This window comes from Corvus moneduloides, chromosome 15, assembly GCF_009650955.1.
Source record: "Corvus moneduloides isolate bCorMon1 chromosome 15, bCorMon1.pri, whole genome shotgun sequence".
Lineage (NCBI taxonomy): Eukaryota > Metazoa > Chordata > Aves > Passeriformes > Corvidae > Corvus > Corvus moneduloides.
The window spans coordinates 19065845-19087545 of NC_045490.1; the positions used below are offsets into that span (position 1 = coordinate 19065845).

At 40.7% G+C, this 21701-nt stretch overlaps 1 protein-coding gene across 8 annotated transcripts in view; it reads right to left on the reverse strand.

The window, feature by feature from the left end:
* KCNIP1 (potassium voltage-gated channel interacting protein 1) overlaps window positions 1-21701 on the reverse strand; it is a 288192-nt gene that overhangs the window by 77630 nt on the left and 188861 nt on the right. Inside the window, exon 1 of one of the 8 annotated variants that reach the window (XM_032124769.1) lies at window positions 16793-16814. The exons of 6 other annotated variants lie outside the window; for them this stretch is intronic. The gene's annotated coding sequence lies outside the window, so the exon portion shown is untranslated. Of the gene's footprint in view, window positions 1-1508; window positions 1733-16792; window positions 16815-21701 lie in introns of those variants that run through there. One more of the 8 variants, XM_032124775.1, reaches the window with a different exon arrangement.

The window sequence follows — 21701 nt, forward strand, 5'->3', positions numbered from 1 at the left end:
ACCTGCAAGAGAAATTAAAAACCCTAATCTCACCTATATTGATGTTGATATTTACAGCAGATTCTCCAAGCTGTGCGATTCTGTAACACATATCACTCACATACAAATATTTACTCTTAATGGACATTTTTCCTTGAAGGAATGCTAAAATGTGTACCAAAGCAGAAGGTTGTAACTGCTATTGTCATTTCTACTCAATTACTGCCTACACAAGAACTGTCAAGCAGTGAAGGCAAGAGAAAGAGAAACACCACCACTGATGGTGAATTTCCTGGCTTTTATCACTGTGTCAAAACATTATCGTTCTGTAATCACAGGCTTTCATGTAAAACAGCTCAAATGGCAGGAAAATCCCAATGCAAAGCATTTTTAGATATCACTTTAGTGATGGCAAGGAGCAGGATTAAACACGGCTTATATTTAGTAAGCAGGTACTTAAAGGAACTCCCACCCTAACCACGGGCCAGGCTTTCCACAGCACGGGGCCCTCCGGAGGCTTTGGAGCAGCTGCACTCTGTGTAGGCAGCAGGAGGGTGGTGGGAACGCCCTGTGGAAAGATCCTGTAACACAGGGACTTACCTCCAACAGGTGTTTACTGCCATGAAGCCTTTCCTGGAGTTCCTCTTCAAAGTTTGGGGACCAGGAATCCTGTCTTTCATCAACACACAAACCCAAGTTTAAACTGCTTTCCTGTGCCTCAGGTTTCTAAAGCCAAGTTATCCTTGGAGTCTCTTGCCAAAGATACCTTTTGCTCTTTGGCTTCGTGAATATTAAAATTGTCTCTATTACATGTTGAACCTAACTAATGATACTGAAAGAGACCTGGACCAGAGTATCTCTTGGGAGGAGATACATTCTCCTGGGAAAGGGGAGCACACACTCAAGTCTCACTTCAAAAGGAAGGAATTTTACCCCCAAACCAGACTAGTGCTCCAGCCTCTTGGGCTGGAAGTTTCTTCTCAGGCTCCCCAAATTTAGTTCATGGTTTCCTCAGCACCTGCCAAGACTCAACTCTTACTGTTCTGTGAACTACCTTAACTTCTAAAAGGAGCTCAAATGAAATGTGTTGTGTATATGTCACTTTCAGTAATTTATTTTTGGCTAAAACTAGTTATTTAAAGGTGTCAAATTTATAAAGGAGTTTGACCATTCTGCTGCATAAATACTTTAACCGGAAAGATCCAACACCAATTCCACACTTTAAACCCCAGCACAATGCTTCCCTTGTGATCACAATTCATCCCTGAAACACATGAAACCTACACACAGTGCAGGGGAGAAGACACCCTATTATGACAGCAGATAATGACATATCAATGTATTATTACAGCAGTAAGTCCACAGCCAACCAAAGCTGCTCTCATTAAAGAGCAGCACCTCTCCAGCTGTGTGTGAATCACACACTTTCAGATACAGACATCCCTGTACGGCGCTTGCAAAGCCCTCAGGTGGGAAGCCAGATTAGCCTTAGTTACTTTTAATGACATTAGGGGAGCACACACACTTACCATACCTCTGCTCACGTGTAACCTTCACTCCACACAGGAGGCTCTGTTACTACCTGCACAGCTTTGTGCGTATCCTGTTTAGATTTGTTTCCTGCAGACACCACCAGCGCTCACAGCAGAACTGCACCGAGACACAGGATCGCTTCTAAGCAGCAGTGTTGTAACAGAGGTATTTATATGTCTCAGCAGCTCCTTCCCCTCAAGTCATTCACACGAGTCTTTCCCTGGAAATGAAGCATGAAAGTGTGGGAAACTATTCGCAGCTTGATGACTGCATTTCCTGCGAGCCAAAATACTAGGACTGTGTGAATACACAAATCTTATTTACAAATCAGGCTGTTAGAAAACTTGGATCCAAAAGGAGGCATCTGTGTGTTTTCTGTGCTACAAATAGTTACAACAGGTTGCCTAAAACGGCTTATTTCTTTGGCTAGTGGGCAACAGTAATTTATGAAAATTATTTATTAGATATTTGTATCTAAAAAAAAGTACATTAATTAACAAATTATAGGTTTTTCTGCTTCTGAAATGTTCAAGGAGTGTCTCTGGGTCAAACCCTGAAATTGTTACCAGACTCCCTGGGTGTGGAAAGTAGAACACAAGGGGAGTTGCAGTGCTGTACAGTTCCCAGGCTGGGTGCTGGAGCATGGCCATTTCTCTTTCAAATCTCAGGATGAGCCTCCCCGTCCCCAGCTAAAAGGCAGTGATAACAGAGGTGTGTGACTGATATATTCCCCACTGGTCTTACAGGCAGCATTGCAATTTTCATAGTATCTTCACCAAAGAAAACCAAACCATACAAACCTAAAAGAAAGAATTCAGGCAAATGGCTCAAGTTTTGCATTAAATACAGCAACCTTCCAATTAATTCATGGTGCTTATAGCAAGCACGACAAAATCCTTGGAGTACTCTGTACACAGATACTGAACCCTGCCAAGACATCATGAGTTAGGGACTAGTTACCCTCTCATTAAAATACATAGAACTGACATGGATGAATTCCCTTGTCTGCTTTCATAATCCCAATTTTTATGTTTATGCTACACAAATTTTAAATGACTAAACAAATATCAAGTCTAAAATCCAAGTTTTTAGACTTTTTTTCCCTCACTTAAGACCTGATTTTGTCACAATACTGCATGTATTACAGATCTTGGCAAGATGAGTAGCTGGAATCAATTTTATTGTAAGAACCACCTCTTTGTTTTAATTAATTCTTGGACTAATAAGTAATTCACTTATTATTAGAAGGGATGACAGGCACCAGAGCTTGCGGCAAATCATCATTAACACCAACAGATGCTTTAGTCCCGTTATCTAGGAACATTTAAGCTGAATGTATCTGGGTGAAAGCCAGGCTTTCACTGAAAAAACAGTAAAATATATGTTTTAGCTGAGTGGGTCCCTGTAAATACAGGTCTATGCTATGACTTGTCTCTGGAATAAAGAATAACTGAAATGACATTGTCTGTACCTTATTTTTTAAAAAGCAAAAATCTTGAGTGGCACAATTTTTTGTAAGTTAACATTACTAGAAGAGCAAACATTTTCATTTAGAATTTGAAAATGAGAGAAAGCCTGATAGCTTGCTATGGAATGCCATCCTGATCTCATGTGTATTTAGTTTATAAGTCAGTATTAGGCTTATTCCCTACAAACCAGATCCCATCCTCTCAACAGCTCTCAGTCCTCACATCCCTTCTCAAGCTAAAGGTTTGGGGATTCTGTTCACATGGAATCACAGATTGATCACTTAGAAATTATTCCCATCCAATGAATGTCCCCCCACTTTTCAGGCACAACTCCTTTGGTTGTATGCTAAGGCATGTTTTGAAATGTACCTTTCTTTTGAAGAAATCAGTGGCAAACTATTGATTAGGAAATTTGGGAGTTAATTTGGAATAACTGAAACTTCCAGCATTGTATCATGAGTTTAAAATTATTTCCTGTGATGTTTATGATGAACACCAACATACAAAAGCCTTTATACTATCTTTGAAGTAAGGAAAGCCTGGTGTATTTAAGACCAGCAAAGAAGAGTGACAACAGTTTTGCTTTGCTTGTATGCATAACTTTTGGTCTCCCTTTTAAACTGTCTTTATTTCAACACAGCAGTTTTCTAGCTTTTACCCTTCTGATTCTCTCCCTGATTCTGCTGGTGGAGGAGTGAGAGAGAGGCTGTATAGGGCTTTGTTGCTGGCTGGGGTTAAACCGTGACATAGCTGAAATGCAAAGCTTCTGAGTTATGGGTAAATCTAAACACTTTGGCTTGAGTAAAAAAAACCCCACCACTCTGCACAGATAAACAAACAAAGTGAAGATAACCATTATGGTTGCTAAAATACATTGCTGGAATCAAACCTGCTTTACATTCTTAATAAACAATACATGGTGCAGGGTCTGGAAAATACCTCCCAGACAGAATAATAATTCACAGCTATTGGGGGGGGGGGGGGGGGGGATTTTTTTTAACCCTACCATTTCTCTTCCACTGAGGTTTCCTGCTCTTGCCTCTGCAGCTGTCACTGTAAGAGTCATCAGGCATGAAGAAGAAAAGCATGAGATGCCTGACTGCATCTGTACCTCTCAGAAGAGTAGTGGGCACACAACAGGCTTGCAGCCAGGGTGCAGTGGCCTGCAGTTTGCATGTGACTTTTCCAAGTGCTCTGAAGAAGGTCATCTGGCCTGCTAGCATGAGAGCTGTAAAGAGGGGAATTATTTGATTGCTGGAAGTATTTGGTTTCTGCAATCAACAGACTACCTAAAAAATGAATATCTGAAACCCATACTCTAGGATAAGGTGCTAGCTGGGAAAAAAAGTAAAGAGTTAGTAATCCAGACTGCCAAAACAGGAGGATAAGGGGAACGCAGCTTTTTGTGTGTGCGTGAACATGTGAAAGAATGACCTTGAGCAACAAAAACAGCCACCTCTAGGAAGTGGTAGCATACAGATATGCCTGGAAAAAACATGGCATTGATGACAAGATTGTTGAATTAAGTAAATATTTTCTTAGATGATGTGGAAAAAAACAACTAGAAAAGGGATCATCCAAACTGGATTCTAACTAAAAGTATGGAAACTGATAAAATCAATGACATGGAACTGGATTTTTTAATAGGTAAGGGAGAGGTTAGAGGACATTTAGATAAGTCAGAGGGTTTGAAATTGGTTGGGCCTGATACACATCCATGGCTAATGAAACCTCAGGGGTGTCAGCAGTTATTGGCAACCCAGTGTTCTTCAGAACAGGATGACTGAAACAAGATAAATACACTTCCTGTCTTTGCAAGGGGCAGAAAATGAGAAAACGGGGAATTAGGTCTCTATCTATCAGTTTAGCTGCAGTTCTTAGAAACAAATAAACCCAAACAATGGGTAAGCAGACAGAGAATCACAAGAAAATGAGTGGTTTCCTGATTGGATCTGTTCAGAGTAATTGGTGTCAAACCAATCTCGTTTCCTTCAATAGTACGACAATAGATTTTGTGTCACATCTTTACTCCTCTAAAGCTTTTTACAGTATTTCATCTCACTTTCTTGTATATAAGCTAAGAAAACACTGTCTCAATGAAAGTCTTTGGGTGGATACAGAACTAGTTGAAAAACTACTCAGAGTAGTGTCAAAGATTCATGCTCTAGGAGATACAACAAACCTGAGTCCTATCGGGGGCTACCTTACATCTGCTATCAGTCATTATGAATGGCAAATGAATTCATTTTCTTACTATATTTGCAAGTAATTCCAAGTTGGGAAAGGAGGGAAAATGTAAATTAAAAAAAATCTTAAAAGTTGGAGTCTGAAACAAACAAAACGAGGTTTCTATTCAAGAGGAACAAAGCTAGACATCTACCCCTACGTTAGGATAATCACTGCAAAAATGTAGGGCAAGAAAGAATTTTCCTGGAATTACAGCTGCATTAAAAATTTCAGGAGCTATAAGGAATTAAAACTCATATGTTACAAATAACAGGCAAATTCTTTCTACAAATACATCACTTACAAGACAAATGAAATAGCCCTTCTACTCTTCTCCACGCTATCAAGGCCTCAGTTGAGTATAATCCAGTTCTGGGTCCTGTACAGCCAAAATGATAATAGCCTATTAAAGAACATCCAGACCAGTGAGATTGATCAATAGTCTAATAAACAAGATCTAAACAAATTGAAGTTGCTCAAGAAAGAAGAGGCCAAAAGCAAATGAAAAGTACAGTAAAGACCAGGATAGAAGAAGAGGTAAATCTGTTCTACATGTCCTTGGTGGATCTGAGGAGCAACAGGCTTCAAGTTTAGCAGGAATCAATCTGGTATGAGGAAAAAGCTTTCACTGAAGGTAACAAAGCACTGAAATAAATTGCCTAGAGGGATTGTGGAGCCTCTGTGTTGGAAGAAAAACAGTTCCAGAATCCAGTGAGGGATTGACATATGGATCAAATTGGGTCCAGAGGAGTCTGTGCTATGGCTGTGCCTCTGCTGCTGTAAGCTCACCCTGCAGCCTGCCAGCTCAGTGTCACACAGAGCCTGGGGAAATCACTGACAGCAAACAGATATTCTGTATTTGATATGGAAACTGCCTAAAAAGGGTATTTTCTCCAGTCGCCATGGCCATCCTGGCTACATTCTGCCAGGATGTAGTACTGTGTATTAGTACTCACTATTACTTATTAGTAATATTAGTACTCACTTTATACCACAGGAAATAATAAAAATTTTTAAAAGTGGGGGATGGCAGGTGGTGGTGGTGGTGGTGGTGTTTTGAACTATTTCCACCTGTCTGGGTCTAGTTTCACACACAGTATTTTAGCACAAACCTACACTCGTGAATGAACTGAATTATCTCTGTGTTCCTGCTGGTGCATCCTGGGACACTCCTGGGTCACACCTGGAGGTAACTTACTCCTCCTGCAGCATGGGCTGTGTCCTGCTTCCTGAGAGCACAATTTACTAACAACTACCCTGCTACTGCACAGGCCTAGAACTCAATGCAGGTGTACCTTTTTCCTACTTTCCTGGCTTTTGGTACTTCACTAAGTTTGCTACAGAGTCCTGTATATATTCTGGATAAAAAATGCTTTATGGGGTACCTGGTAGCTTGTGACTAGAAAGGACTCGGCTTGACATCAGCACTGTTCCTATAGGTGAATCTGGAGCCAGCCAGCAGAGCCAGCTGGGGTCCTGGCCCTGTGCTCAGCTATTCCTCCCACTGGAATTTTCTATTTCCACTGCCTTTGTCCTGGTTTATAGAGGAGGGTGCTGTCATATTGCTTCACTTTTACTGAGAGGTTGCTTTGTAATTTGCATGTAATTTGTGTATTTGCACAATGGCGCGCCGTGGAGTTCAAAGCTATTTTCTCACTTTCAAAGTAGTCCTTGCGAGTAAGTTGTCCTAAGTCTGATGTGCACCAGGCTTGTAGTTTTGTTCTTGATTGAGTACTGCTGTGCTATATTCTTTTTAAAACTCTAGCTATTCTGGGAGAGGCGTATAATTTAATATGTTCAATAGTTTTCTTGTCAGGCATTCATGTACAACTTCCTTCATCTTGCATTCAGATGTTTGATATTCCACAGTAATTGGATTTGCTGCATTTGTGTTTACTTTTATGACCTAGAGTAAATGCCGCTTTTTTAGCCAAGGACTGTTAAAGTTTTTGCTGAAGCCTACAGCAGCCTGTCCTGGAGGTTTTCTGACGCTTGCAATGCCAGTTTTCAAGCAATTCAGAACTGTTTTCACAAGGGTACTAATGTACAAATTACTATAGCCTGAACATTCCATTAAGCAAAAAAAAAAAAGCTCTTCCCATACAGCAGCAGCTGTGGGCACTCAGTGTGGTCCTGTTAACCTGCTATTTGACCAGATGCACAGCAATTCAGGTTATTATTATCACTGGGCAAATATCCAAGCAGAGACAAGGAAGAAAAGCTTTTCTCACAGATATTGCTCTGAAGCCCATTCATAGGCAGAACTGGCCTCCCCATTGAAAACAAAATGAGAAACCTGAAGATACAGTGCAGGACAGATCTTCAAAACTTTCTGCAGGGTCAGCACCAATGTCCCATGGAACTTGGACTCAGGAAGCTGATCTAGGACTGCAGAAAACCAACTCTGTGAAGAGGAGAGCTGTAGGACATCTGAAGACTAGTCCCACCATCTCTGCCTGTAAAACTGAAATCCAGTCCAACAACTTCCTTTGCAAGTATGACCAGACATCTACAGACAAGTGGAAGACTATCCCTACTGGCATGGGGGATGCCATCCCATGGCTCAGTAAGCAGGCTCTGTGCTTCTGCCAGCTCTGTTAGCTCACTGCTCAGGTATTTACTTTGGAACCAGTTTCTTTGCCCACTGAATAGATGTGGGAGAATCAAGATGCAGGGATGAAGGCAGGAGAGAGGCCAGGAGTAATCATAACTTAAAAGACAGGGCTTCAGGACATGATTAACAGGCCACACATTTTAGTTTGTCTCTGATGTTTGCACTGGTAGTATGCAAGTTTCTCCTATAAGTCTCATCACATTTTTCTTTCTTCTCAACAATATGTGAATGTTGTGTCAGGAATTGTCTTTTCTGCTCAGGATCAATGGTAGCTCCTTTCAACCTTTTCCTTTTGTATTTAAGAAGCCCAGCTGGGAGTTCTAAGCAGCTGAGCTCAAAAAGCTGCTTTTAAAATCAAGAAGCAAAAGTGCAAACAGCTACAGGGAGTGCTACTGAAACCTTTAAGAGGTGAAAAGGAGCATAAATGCTCCAGTACAGCTGGCTGATTCCCAGTGTGTCCATACAGGATGCATGTGGCAGGGCTTGGTTGGCTTGTTCTGAGCAGGACTGACCACAGGTTTTTCCCAAACATCTTTGCAGGGACAAGCAAGTGTTAGAAATTTGAAGAACCTCACTGTTCTTCAAACCCTCTTGGTCTGCAGGGAGCCTCAACATAGGATCCTCATGTTTTATAAACAACAGAAAAATTGAGGAAAACAAGTTTTGGACAGTAGGTAAGGGACACAGGATGGTGAGCAGATCACCAGGAATAGCCAGTGCTCCTCCTGACAAGGAGAAAAAAGCTAGCACACAGTCCTGCTAAGAAACAAACTTAGGTCAACTGGAAGCAAGTAAAACATTCATATTCTTTGGAGAAAAACCCAGAGAAAGCAATTACTGGAGCTATTTTTACTTACAAAGGTGAAAACCATCTTAGGCTGTGGTAAAGGAAGCCGCTAATTGTTCACATGGGTGAGAGATTTGGGTCTCCTCCATTCCAGTACTGTATAATGATTTGCTTTTATATCCTAGTATGTTCTCAAGTAATATTAGACAGGTAGAGCAGCTCACATGCTGTCCTAGACCAGATGCCCCTTGAGTTGCAATGTATTCCCCTCTGCCAAAAGAAAGCCTCAGCTGCTGCTGCAGGTATCAGCATGACCACTGTGCATGACCAATGGTCCCACACAGGGAGACCTTTGAGGACTGGCCATGGAAAAACAGGAATGCAGAAGAGCCCTCTGGTCCGTAACTTCTCTTTGGTCCACTGAACCTTGACGATTCCCAAGGCTTTATTTAACCTGTTGAGATGCTATAGAAATGCTTTTTATTCAGACTATTTCACTACTGTAGGCTCCCTTTCTGCTTTTTTTTCTGATGCAGGAAGATACCTCCTGAAGTGGGATCCTCAAGGCCCTCCTCTCGTGTTCTTTTCTGGGCTACCTCTTCATCCTTTGCGTTTTGGTTCATACAAGGCAATGATCCTCCACCTCAAAAGAAAACTGAGATTCTCCTATGGTGTATAACACTGTGACTTCTAGCAGAACTACAGTATGTCACCACTGATGTACAAGAACATTATTTCCCTATATTTTCAATGAAATACATTAATTCAGTGTATATTAACCAAGGCATTACAAATTAGTGACTGTCTGTGAGACATTGTGTGCTCAAAGAATTTTAAAATGTGCTATAGAAAGCACAATATTTTGAACTATATGATAAATGAAAATTAAGATGTGTCACATTTTTATGGAGTACCTCTTCTTTTTCCCCTCCTAAAATATGCATATTGTACAGTAGAATTTTCACAAGAATGAACTAGAGAAAAAACCCACCTTTCAGAGCATGTCGGAATTAGGTCATCTCAACATTGTTGGGATGTTTATTGAATTCATATTTTTCTACCATTTTTCAAATGACACAATAGAAGAAGTTCTTTAAGTAACAATTCAGAGGTCAGGACAAAAGCCAAAAAAAGGGACAATTTTGACAAGTGGTAAAATCCTTTGAATCCAAGACAACTGAACTAGGAAGCAATTTTAAGCACAGAAGCATTCCAGTTAGGACAAAAGTGGGTCAGGTATTTAATGGAAAACCACAGATTAAAGCAAAAAGTTTTTTTCCACTTCACAGTACAGCAAACTCAGATTAAATAACAAGCCAGAAGCTAGATGGTTTTGAGGTACAAAAATAAAATTGACATTCTGTCAATATGGACTTAAGATTAGTTAGTAAACAGAGTCCAGGGAGTGGCCCAGCGAGGTTATGTCCACCACGGTGGGCTCTGTGGGAATCATGGGGTCACAGAAGTTCCCCTAACCTTTCAAGAAGATCTGAGATGATGGAACTGTAAATAGAGTGACTCTCCTATCAGGTCACCAATTCCCCTGGTAGGAATTTTCAGTAGCATGCGTTCCCTTGTGAATGGTGGTACCACCCCTGCCATGGGGCCACACACCATTACTGACACAGGAACAGCAGCTCCGTCCACCAACACAGCAGCAGCACTCAGGGCTCACCCTTGTTTGTGCTGATACAGTTTCCCTGGGGACACACAAACACTACCAGTTCCTGCCTGAGAAAAGAAGTCTCATAATTTTGTGGAGCCACTTCGAGCAACCTGATCTAGTGGATGGGCAAGGGGTTTGGAACCAGATGACCTTTAAGGTCTCTTCTAATCCAAACCATTCTGTGATTCTGTGATTTTACAATTAGGAGGATAAAATCTGTGCTGGTGCAGTTGTGTACTTCCCAGGTGCTCTGGAACTTTAAAATGTCCCTCTAGAGCCTCTCAGGATACTGTCTCCAAACATTTACACTGTGTGGCATCACCATGTATTTGTAAACACAAATATTTTTATCTAGTTAGAATATGAATATGGATTCCTGGCGAGCCTCAGTGTCCACGCCCCGGGCCTGGCTGTGCTCACTATGGATTAATGGCTTCTCAACACCAAAATCCGCTCCTCATGCTCATGTACCTTCTTGATCTCTAGGGCAAAAGTAGTTCATACAATTGGGACATGAAGTGTGAGGCTTTTTTATTATTTAATTATTACTATTACTTTTAACTCCTTTGTTGGGTGTTCAAGTAAAGAAGCTGCCTGGTCTGCACAACTGGAGAGTATTGCTCACAGTCACAGAGTACTGAGGTAGTAGCCAAAGAGGTTGTAGGTGCTTTTGACTTCTCAGACACCACAAAGCAGTGCTTCAGCATGGTGGAGAGAAGCTTTTACAGTTTTTGTGATTTTGAAACTCATATAAATATTTTCATAGTCCTAATTTGAGTGAATATAGAATTGTGTAATCATTGTTGTATCAACATCTCAGAAGTCTTTTCTCAATAAAATACCAAAGAAATCAAGTGAAAAAGATTCTCTTTTCTTTACAAGAGTTCCAATCCAAATCATGATACCAGGGAATTTGTGGTTCCACAAGTGGTGTTTAAACCCCAATAAAACAGGGGATTCCACTAGTCCACAGCAAAAAGACTCCTCATTCCTACCTAGTGACAAAGGGGAAAAAATTGTTCCGCTTCAATCAAAAATTAACCAAACAAGCATAGGCCTCATTGGGTGTCACAGTTACTCACACACAGGCCTCTGCAACAGGCTGAAATAAATTATTCAAGCTGCTTTATTACCTCATGAGATAAGAACAAAAAGTGCTCATAACCTGTATTAAGTGGAATTTTAAAGGCTATAGGATACATATATGGGCAAATAAGTTCACCTTACATTGTGCAAGAGCTGTCTCTGCCCTTGAGCAAATAATAGCTATGCTTATAAATCCCAAATGAATAACTGGACCTTATAAGCAGTCTCCCTTCATAAGCACAGAGATCATTTTCCTGACAAAAATACTGATCAAACAACCCTTGAAATGAGGGCAGCTATCCTTAAATCAAACAGAAGAAAAAGCTCTGTGCACACTATGTTTGAAAGCTGTGCAAATATACTCACAAAAATCAGGGCCATAATACAGCAATTTTCAGTTTCAGGAGAAAAGCCATGTGAAGAACAACGTGAGAATTCTGCATTTTTTTTACAACAGTTTTGAGTGACTGTTGATTTGCCTGCTTTTGCATAATATGCTGGATGGACTAACATCTGTCCTGACTGCTCTAGCTAGAAACAAGGGGCAACATGATCACCCAGGGCACTGGCAGCATATGGGCAGTTCTGTACCTCCCTACTGACTGAAAAGCATGGAAAAGGGAAGTGTGAAAAATGAAGGAAAGGGCCTTGGAATTCTTTTAAAAAGGAGCCTGGATGAATAGGACAAAAAGGAACCCGTGCCAGAGCCTTCAGGCTCCATTTCACAGTACCGTGCTGACAACTGCTCGGGCGGGCTGGTCATGCTCAGTGGCTGGCAGTCACAGCAGCCCACGTTCCTTAACTCAGCCTCTAATTGTCACGCTCTGCAGGTACTGTGCTTCCAGAGACCCAGTTATTTCCAAACTCCTTCCACAGAGGTGACTCATCAGGAATGAAACCCTCCCAAAAGATCCAAAGGAGGAAAGGATAGTGCTGATGCCTGGTGCTCTTGGACTGTCCCCAGAACTCACAATCCAGCTGCACCTTGTGCCTGCTGGACATCTCAGCCTCACTCTGTAATTTATGATAGCCCAAGCAAGGAGCATGATCACAACATGGGACTAAGTACAGTATTTTAGGTTTGTCTTTTGGGAGGAAAGAAGGAAAGAACACTCACTACTGATTAAAATGCCTGCTTGGCATTTGTGCTGACAAAATCCATTTGGGTTTATCTCATTATCGTGTTAGGCCTTCAGCTACAATTTCCCCTTTGGTCTTCTCTGACAGGTGAAGCAGGTTAGCCACATTTAGATCTCTTCTCCCTCCACTCTCTGATCTACCTAATGGATTCCAGATGATGTGTAAGCAACAGACCTTACCTCTCCCAAGAGGTCAGTTCCAGAATTACCAGATCCTCTCACCCTCCTTGCTGCTGTCCTCTACCTCGGATGATGTAAACTGAAGCTGATAAAAATCCTGACTTGCCTGCCAGAATAAAAGTAACCCTTTTGCTTGATACAGAAGAAGACCAGGAATGTCAGCAGTGTGCCAGTGAGAGAAACCAATTCTACCCAGTCACTGTGATACAAGACAACACTGAAAAATTTATTTGGAAGACAGAATTTTTACCCTGTTTTCAGAAGTTCTCTTATCTCACATTGTAGTAGGAATCAGAGAAAGACTTAATTCTTTCCCATCCTGCTCTGTCTACAGGCATGCTCCTCCCCACCTGAAAGAACAGGTACATTCTTCTGCCCTAACCTGCTTTCCTGCCTTTTTCATCTTGACAGTCTATTAGGAATTATGCACTAAGACAGAATCTTACTTTGTCACTTTCCACATCTGAAGTAAGCATGTGTGCACTGATTACAAGAAAAGTGCAGCACTAACTATATTCACCTGGAAAGCATCAAGCACTTTCAGTGGAAAGATTTTTCAAGTGTGATAAGCAGAGATGTAAAATATCCAGCTGATATTACAAACGAAGAGTCATGTAAGATTAGTGGAAAAAATTAGGATCCTGATTCTCTGTTACACCCACCAAGTCTCCTGTGACAATCTCTCATCCAGCTTCTAAGGTGTGAATTAGATGATCACTATGATGAGCCTGTCAGCAGTGGCAGAAGGAAGAGAGAAGTTTATTACATGCACAGCAGTACATAATAGCACACACTGCTAGCAGATTCTTACAGTTTACAGCCTGCTGATCTAGTACCTTTCCATGTAAAAGTTCCAAGTATTTTATGGTCAAAGTTAAGCTTGGAGGAAAATGGATCCAGTCATTACTTTTAACTCCATTTTACTTGTGAATAAATTGAGTATGTAGAAAAAAAGACATTCCATCTGTCTGAGCACCATCTTGAAGACATGAGAGGAAAACCTCTTGCACACTCCTGTCACAGTTAGAATGTAGAAAACCACAGCAGATGGTACCAAATAAGTTTATTTCTGTTCAGAAGGTCCCTGTCCTTTGGTTATTCTGTGCTCACAAAAATGGCACAGTCCTACTGGCTCACATGAGTGCACAGAAGTGATTTGTAGGCCAGAGCTTGTCTGTAGGTATTAAATGCTTTCTATTGAGTTTATCAGCCAGTCAAAAAAGCCAAGAAAGTGCAAGAATGTAAAAATCCCAAAGCTAGAACAGGAAGCTGAGTACTTGCTCATCACGAGTCCACATTGAAGCATACACCCCCAAAGTATGTTCATCAATGACAGCTGAAACCCAGCTGAGGGCAGCGAGAGTCAAGGACTTGAACTCCAGCACCAGGATCTCCTTTTAGTGACTGTGGTCTTCCAGAGAGCACATTTATTATCATGACTGGCTGGAAGGGTACAGAATTTCAAGAAGTTTTGCCTGTTTCTTTCCATGGTAATTTGAGTCCTCTTCCTCCACTTAAAAATGTATAGATTTTATAGTCTATTTTTTAAAGTCACTTTGAAAGTCTCTCTGTAGAAAGTATTGATGAGTTTGAATGATAATTACAGTGGTTTCAATGCACAGTTTGTTAGCAGTGTAGTTTTGTAAGCTGTTCAGTATAAACAAACTCCACAACAGTTTGGGGGAACTGAAACCACAGATAAGAGTTATCTGGGCCAAAGGCAAGGTCCAGCTATTCCGGCTATTGCTTGCTAGCACTCCATCTGCTGTGCTTGAGGTTGAGCACACACCTTTCTACAGCTCTATGTTTAACTCAATACCTGCTTTCTCTTTGCTCAATGAAGTCTGGCAACAGAAATTTGTTTCTTCCTAGGATAACGCATGCTTGTGGAATTTATACTGTACTGACAGTGTAGATTCCTATGGAGCATCATACTAAGTTCTACAGCATTATGCAGTGCTATTAAAAATAATGGAAGTTACAAGTAGTTAAAATTTTTTCTCACTAGAATATTAAGTATAATTTCTTTGTATAATAAACAACATGTGAACGTTAAGAACTAACCTATTGTAATAAACAGTCAATAGTCTCTGCTGGAAATTATTGAGAGACAACCTCATTCAAGTCATCTTACCATTACAGCAAAGCAAGCAGCAGATCTCACAAGGACCAGGGCTTCATTAAGTATGTGTATGCTGTTCTTACACAAGGGTGGACATGGAAGAAGCAACTGTAATGAAGCCATAATTGTATACATGTTCCAACTACAGAGTCTGAATGCCAGCTTCACCTGAAGTTCTAACATATTACTGTGAAGTTAACCTCATCCCTTTTTCAGTATAATTCACAGTATTTTAATGTAAATTTCATCAGAAATACAACTAGACATTATGACGATTTGCTCTGAATTATTCAAATATTCCCAAACTTTCCCTCTTCTTAGGACTCAGCAATGTGCCACTCCCCCCTCATGACATGAGTACAGCTCATAGGTACACTGGAGACTGGGCACTGGGAAGGAGCAGCTACCCAAACCCACGAACTGCCCTCTCCTAAAGCTTCCTTCTTCAGTGCTCTATTCTTTTTAAACCAAGTTGTTAAATAGAATCTGCCCTTAGAATGCATTCAGACAGACAATAAAAGGATTAAAAAAATCCAGGTACCCAGATGGACCAATTAATAATGGACTTTGCTAGAGCTGGAGACAGGAAATTACCTGTACATCAGGCACCATCTAACACTCTCTGTGATAGGAGCACACAGACATCTGAAGACTCACAAAAGACAGACTAAATGGATTTTTCTATTGTCACTCTGTCTTGCTTGCACCATTTGATTATTTCAATAGCCCTGGAAAAGTTAGAGCTGGTATGTAAAGCAATTGCTAAGCAATCTGCATTACTGCCTCAGCTTCAAAATCAAAAGCTTTGCATCAATCATCACCACATACCTCTTAATTCACCCAAACATAAAAGTAAGGAAAAATGCTCAAAGCAGCAGGAAGTAGGAAAAGCAAACACATGCATGAGAACTAAAAGCACACAATCAATGAACCAAAAGTTTTGTAACTTTTCCCTCCATTTATAGTACTTGCTGCTAGTCTCCAAGATTCTTCGAACCTTGTACCAAATGTTGTCATGTAATTAATATGAGGCCAGCAAACTCACCTCTTCCAGGCTGTCATAAGCTCTGAAGCAGAAAGGAATAATTGTTCTGTATCTGTGGTAGCTGAAGGTTATTTTAACACCTGCGTGTTTCTTGCTTACCATGAAAAAGGACCCTCAAGTTTCTAAAAAAAGCAGCTGTTCAATATTCAAGAATATTTAGGCACACTGTAAATCTACTCTCCCTATTAAAAAATGAGAATCTGCTCAGACATGCTTTGATTTATAAAGCTCACTGTCTAAAATCCATCCCTTCTGCTTATATTTAATATTTGCGTGCTTCTACATGAATTACATTGTTTATAAAAACAGGGAGGTACCAAGATTTAAGATATCTTTAGCAGTCAGCTCCCTCAAACTATATTCTACAAAGCATATTTACATTTCAATCAGCAATGTTTTCCAAAAACGTACATGAGAATAGAAAGCAAGACCAAACAGATCTGTTAAAGATAAATATTCTGAAAAAGGGCTGAATTGATTACAACAGAAACATTCATCTAAATAAGTTCAGTAAGGTTTTTGGATTTCCTGTTAATAATAGCCAATAGCTAAAAATAAACCATGAAATTTCTAGAAATTAAAACAAATTGAGAGGATATAATGATAAACTTACTAAAATTTAAACCTTTCATTCAGAGCTTTGGGATGTGACCTGCAGTTTACTAAAGCACATAAATCTGTATTGAAGTTCTTGAAACAACCTTAAACGTAAACAAAGAATGGTTTAAGATTGTCACATTTATTTTCAGAGTTGCAATGAGAGCTACAATACTATATAGACATTTAAATACATTTCATTTGCCTAAAGAAAGCATATAATGTTATTTCAGTTACCTTTCAGCTCCCCTGATACTCAAACGCTGCACATGCACATACAGATTAAAGTAAAAGCCTCTGCAGCAACTGGCTTTCAGAATAAAATATTTTCTATTTCTTAATATCCTACCTTCAAAGTTGTCTTCTAGGAGACCCAGATGCTCAAGTGCCTTCACAAATCCAACAATTATCACCAGTACAACAATCATTTCAAGTCCCTCCAAGTTCATCTTGAAAAATTATTTATGTAAAAGCATCTTTTCTTAGGGAGCGTCCTGACTTCAGAGTTAGACTTTAATTAAAAAGCCGTCCTAGTCCAAGACATGCCACACAACCAGATAAATACAAAGCTAAAGAAGCCCAGAATATCCGCACCATAAAACATTTCCATTGACAGCCAGATGAACACAGGAATGTAAGGAAGTCAAATCTTACCATGTCTGCATCACTTGCCTGCATGGATACAGATGTTTCAGTCTCTAAGGCAACAGAATATACAGTAACCACTGTGTTTAGCATTTCCTCTCTGACACAGCCAAAATCCACCAGATCTGTTTGATATCTAGTAAAATTTTTCACTCTGAATTACAGCTTCAGAGGGATCTTATACTTTAACAACACAGAGGAAGAAGTCCAACTACTTTCTTTGCTTGATAGTGAAGTTCATAAAACTCAAAGCAAAAACATTTCATTAAGAAGATGCCCAATTTCTGTATTTTGCCTGGAATACAGGTACAAAAGGTTAGCTATTTGTTCAAGTAGCTTGTTTTCCCACACTGCAAACATTTACAGGAATCTAGTAAAATCTGAAATATTATAAGAACAGGCTTGTCAGACAGAAATCAGATTAAGTTTGAGGGATCTATGAGAAGCAAAAGCCTTTCCCCCCTGCCCCGGGGGCTTGTGTAGATATTAAACAACTGCCCTTGGTGCAGGTCAGCTGCCGTTCCCATGACTGTCCCAGGCGAGGAAAGCCAACAAATGGCACCAAGGACACAGTGTGCCCATGGCCAGCACTGCATGCAGCTGACTGCTCTGGCTCAGGAAGCACTTCCAGGAGCGCCCAGAAACACTGAAATTGCTTCCATGTCCTTGGACGTGACAGTTAGGAACAGATTCTCTGAAGGACCTTATTCTGAGCCACCTAATAGCAGCCATTAGCAAGCACTTGTCTGTCCTTCCGACTTACCTTCCCTTAGCTCTCCAGATTTGCAGCCAGACATGCACAGAATTACAAAAAAAACCCTGCATCCTTTTGAAAATAAGGCCACTTTTTCTGGTAAATTTTGATTACTTGGTCTGCAATGACTGAGAATTCTGCGCACAACATCAAGTACCACACTCATCACTGTTTTAACTTATTTTGGGACAATCTAACCTGGAAAGATAGATTAGATAGATAGATAGATAGATAGATGCGTGTAAAAGTAAAAACTTACATTACTATTATAATTATTAAACTACTGCATTAATAATACTGTTCTGAAAGCCTGAAATCCAGCTTGCTGTTTCAGTTACTGGTTTTTTTAACTGTTTGTGTACTTCTATCTTCAGCTGATGCTTTATGTTGATGTCTCCCAGGACACTCCTGTCCCAGTACATTAAGCACTGAGATGATGCTCTGAGTTCAAGGCTGTCTCTGTGATGAGAGTGGACCATCCTGAGCTGCACAGCGGACCCTGTGTTGCTGTTCACAGTAGAACCAGTTCCACAGATTCTTTTGAAAGCTGTAATTGGTTTTCTTAATGACTTCTCCAAAGCTTTGCTGTGTAGCAGGGTGTCCCTAAAGACCTGAGTGAAGCTGTTTTCTGTATGAGTATTCCAATATATTAATATTTATTAATATTTTAGAAGTATCAATTCCTTATCAATATCATTAGCATCAATGACATCCACAGCTTTTCTCAGGTACCCCCCATTCAAAAATAAAACTTACACTTTTCTCTTCATTATTGAACTCCACTTGAGGATCTCACAGCTGTTACCGGAATTCTCCTTGAGCCTAAACACTCCTGAGAGGAGGTTAAGAATTTACTGAAATATCTAATCCAATTACCATGGAAATTAAACCACCTTTGGGACAGTCCAGACATAAGTTATTATAATTTAGAGCAATAAACAATGGTTGAGTACAGAAAGCAAAAGAAAGAAACACTACCTGATGGAAATGGACTGGGACAGAGGGTAAAAAGAAGAAAGTAACAATATTAATTTTGGTCAGGTTTAAAATCTTTGCTCCTACCAAAAATGAAATGAGCTGGGTGATGCCAATAAGCATTGAAAATTAATTTTATTTCTGTGTGGGAAAGGGAATTTCTCACAGTCCAGCTCACTTGTACCTCTTTTCTGGTTTGCTGCTGCTCTCAGCTGATCTACCAACATAACCAATTAAGAAATACACAATTTCTTTTTCTTGTTAAAAGATCTATTTTGTAGAAAATAAAAATGTTCCACAGAAATTGATATATTTTTTTCTTTTTTTTAAGAAAGCTGCATTTCCATAGCAGCCCAGCTGTTTGACATTCCAAGGCATCCTCCCTTCCTCAGAGGGATGGAGTACCTTTCCTATGAGGAAAGGCTGAGAGAATTGGGATTGTCCATCCTAGAAAAGAGAAGGCTTCAGAGACCTGATCGTGGCCTTCCAGAGCCTGAAGGGAACTTACACAAAAGATGGGGCAAGACTATTTACAAGAGCCTGGAGTTACAGGACAAAGAGGGAATGGGTTCAAATTGAGAGTAGGTTTAGATTAGATATCAGGAAAAAATTCTTTACTGTGAGGCTGGGGAGGCCGTGGCACAGGGTGCCCAGAGAAGCTGTGGCTGCCCCTGGATCACTGAGAGTGTCCAAGGCCAGGTTGGACATTGGAGTTTGGAGCACCCTGGGATAGTGGAAGGTGTCCCTGCCCACAGCAGGGAGTCTGGAACTAAATGACCTTTAAAGTCCCCTTCCAACACAAACCATTCTATAGTTCTGTGCTTCTCCCTGCTTGGATTCAAAAGCCGAAGTCCAAGTTCTGCTTTATCCCAAGTGGAGCAGAGAGATGCCCTAGTTCTGCGCACAGGTCCAGTCAGGGGGCCTCTCCCACCCCCAGAAAGCAGAGAAGGGACTCTGCCTTCCCCTTACGACACTTCTGTTACTGAGTTATTGGTTGCTCTGCACCCTAATTACTGGAAGCTACATGAGGTTTCCTCTTTTTTCAGACAAAAAAGAGCAATTTTTTTAACCTAGAGCACTTCCCAGCTGTTCTCTGACCAGCCCAATCCACCAGTAAAGTGTCTTTGGGGAGAGACAGGGATAGAGAGAGAAGAGAACCTACTCAAATAAACTCCAATCAAAACTTATTTAGCCTGGGCAAGCTGAAAGAACAAAGCTGCAGGCTGTGTGTTTCCTGCTCGTTACCTTCTCACAGCAATAGATCATATTTGTAACAAACTCTCAATATAATTTTCAGTTGTTCTTTTTTGAGTCTGAGCAATTCACTGTGCAGGAAACCGCTCCTGTCAACAAAGAAACACAGGAGTGTTCTGGGAGGAAAATCTCCACCTACCATTATCCATGACTATGCAATTCAGCCATGCACATGCAAAGCAGCAGGGGCACTGCTGCCCATATTCCTCCTCTCTGTCCAAGGAGGAAGGCTGGGTGCCTGGCATACTCTGACACTGGGTAAAGTTTGAACTGGTGCAGAACTGGGCATCAAGATGCCTCTGGCAGGTCATATGTTGGGCAAAATGCTGGGGACCACACAGATAAATGGCTCATGCCAGTGTCATCACCTCACTTGTGAGAAATATCTCCCTTCTGCTCCCAGCAAACAAGGAGAGATCTCAAAGTGAACTCCCATATGCATCAGAAAATGGGAATCACGATAGCAATAGGGAAAGCACCATGACAGTCTCTATTTGTTAGTTAAATTTTCCTGTACAGCTACCCTTAAGGGCACATCTAAGATTTGGCCCCACAGTGTCTGTTCACAGTGCAGATGAACTGTTCCTCTCATTTCTACCCATCATTTTGCCCCACACAAACCTCCTGGTTTTTGATCTTTTTCTTTAAACCTTGGAAACTGGACCAAGCCCAAAGAAGAGAAGATGACCTGTTTGGCACCACAGCAGCACTTTGATGAGGGCAGCAACTGACAGCAAAGCCCCTGAGATTGCCCTGCTCTGATCAAGCCCAACCATTCCTGATGGCCTTCAAGAATTAACTTCAGCAACAACTGGAAACAAGGAGATCACTGCAGAAACCCCCCCAGCACTCTCAGGGACCCACCAGGGATGGCAGCAGCACAGCAGGACTGCAGACCTTCCTTCTGCTCCCTGGCCCTTCACTGCACACCAAAATTAAAAGGACAGTGCCAGCTGCCATGGGAGACTTTTTGAAAGTCAGGGAATTACACAACTGAACAGCTAATTCAGGATAGGGATTCCCAAGCTAGTCCATACTCTTCTGGTCTTCAGTTCTTACATTGCTTTGCCCCATCTAGACAGTAACCAGGCTCTCAGCTGAGTTTTGTTGCAGCAGATGCTGGCTGATCCATCATTTTATTAATAGCATGATTACAGTATAAATATTTTATTCCATGGTGTGTGTAGGAGGATTCATTATGCCTTGGATTCTTTGTGCACGCATCCTTTTTAAATACAGCTCTGTTAAGGCAAATGTGTCAGTTCCAGCTCTTTCAATATTTTCTTTAATGTTCTCAGTATTTTCTCAATTGCTGATAATGATTAATTTCAGGCCAATTTATTTAATGAATAAAATTCACACAGAGCAATATAATTCTTTTCTAATTGGGTCATGCAAAAGGATGTAGTAAGAATTTAATGCAAATGGGAATTAAGTCTTCAAAAAAAGAGTTGTCATCTTCCTGCTTTATGCAGGGTATAACCAAACAGTACAGTCAGGATTTGCTAGGTGTCCCGGGCAGTATTTTCAGATTTCAGTGTTTCACAGATAAACTTTCCCAGACTTTTGTTTTTTGTAAGTCTCCTAGTCATATCCTTAAGCAATAGTGTAATTTAAATTTTTTTTCAGG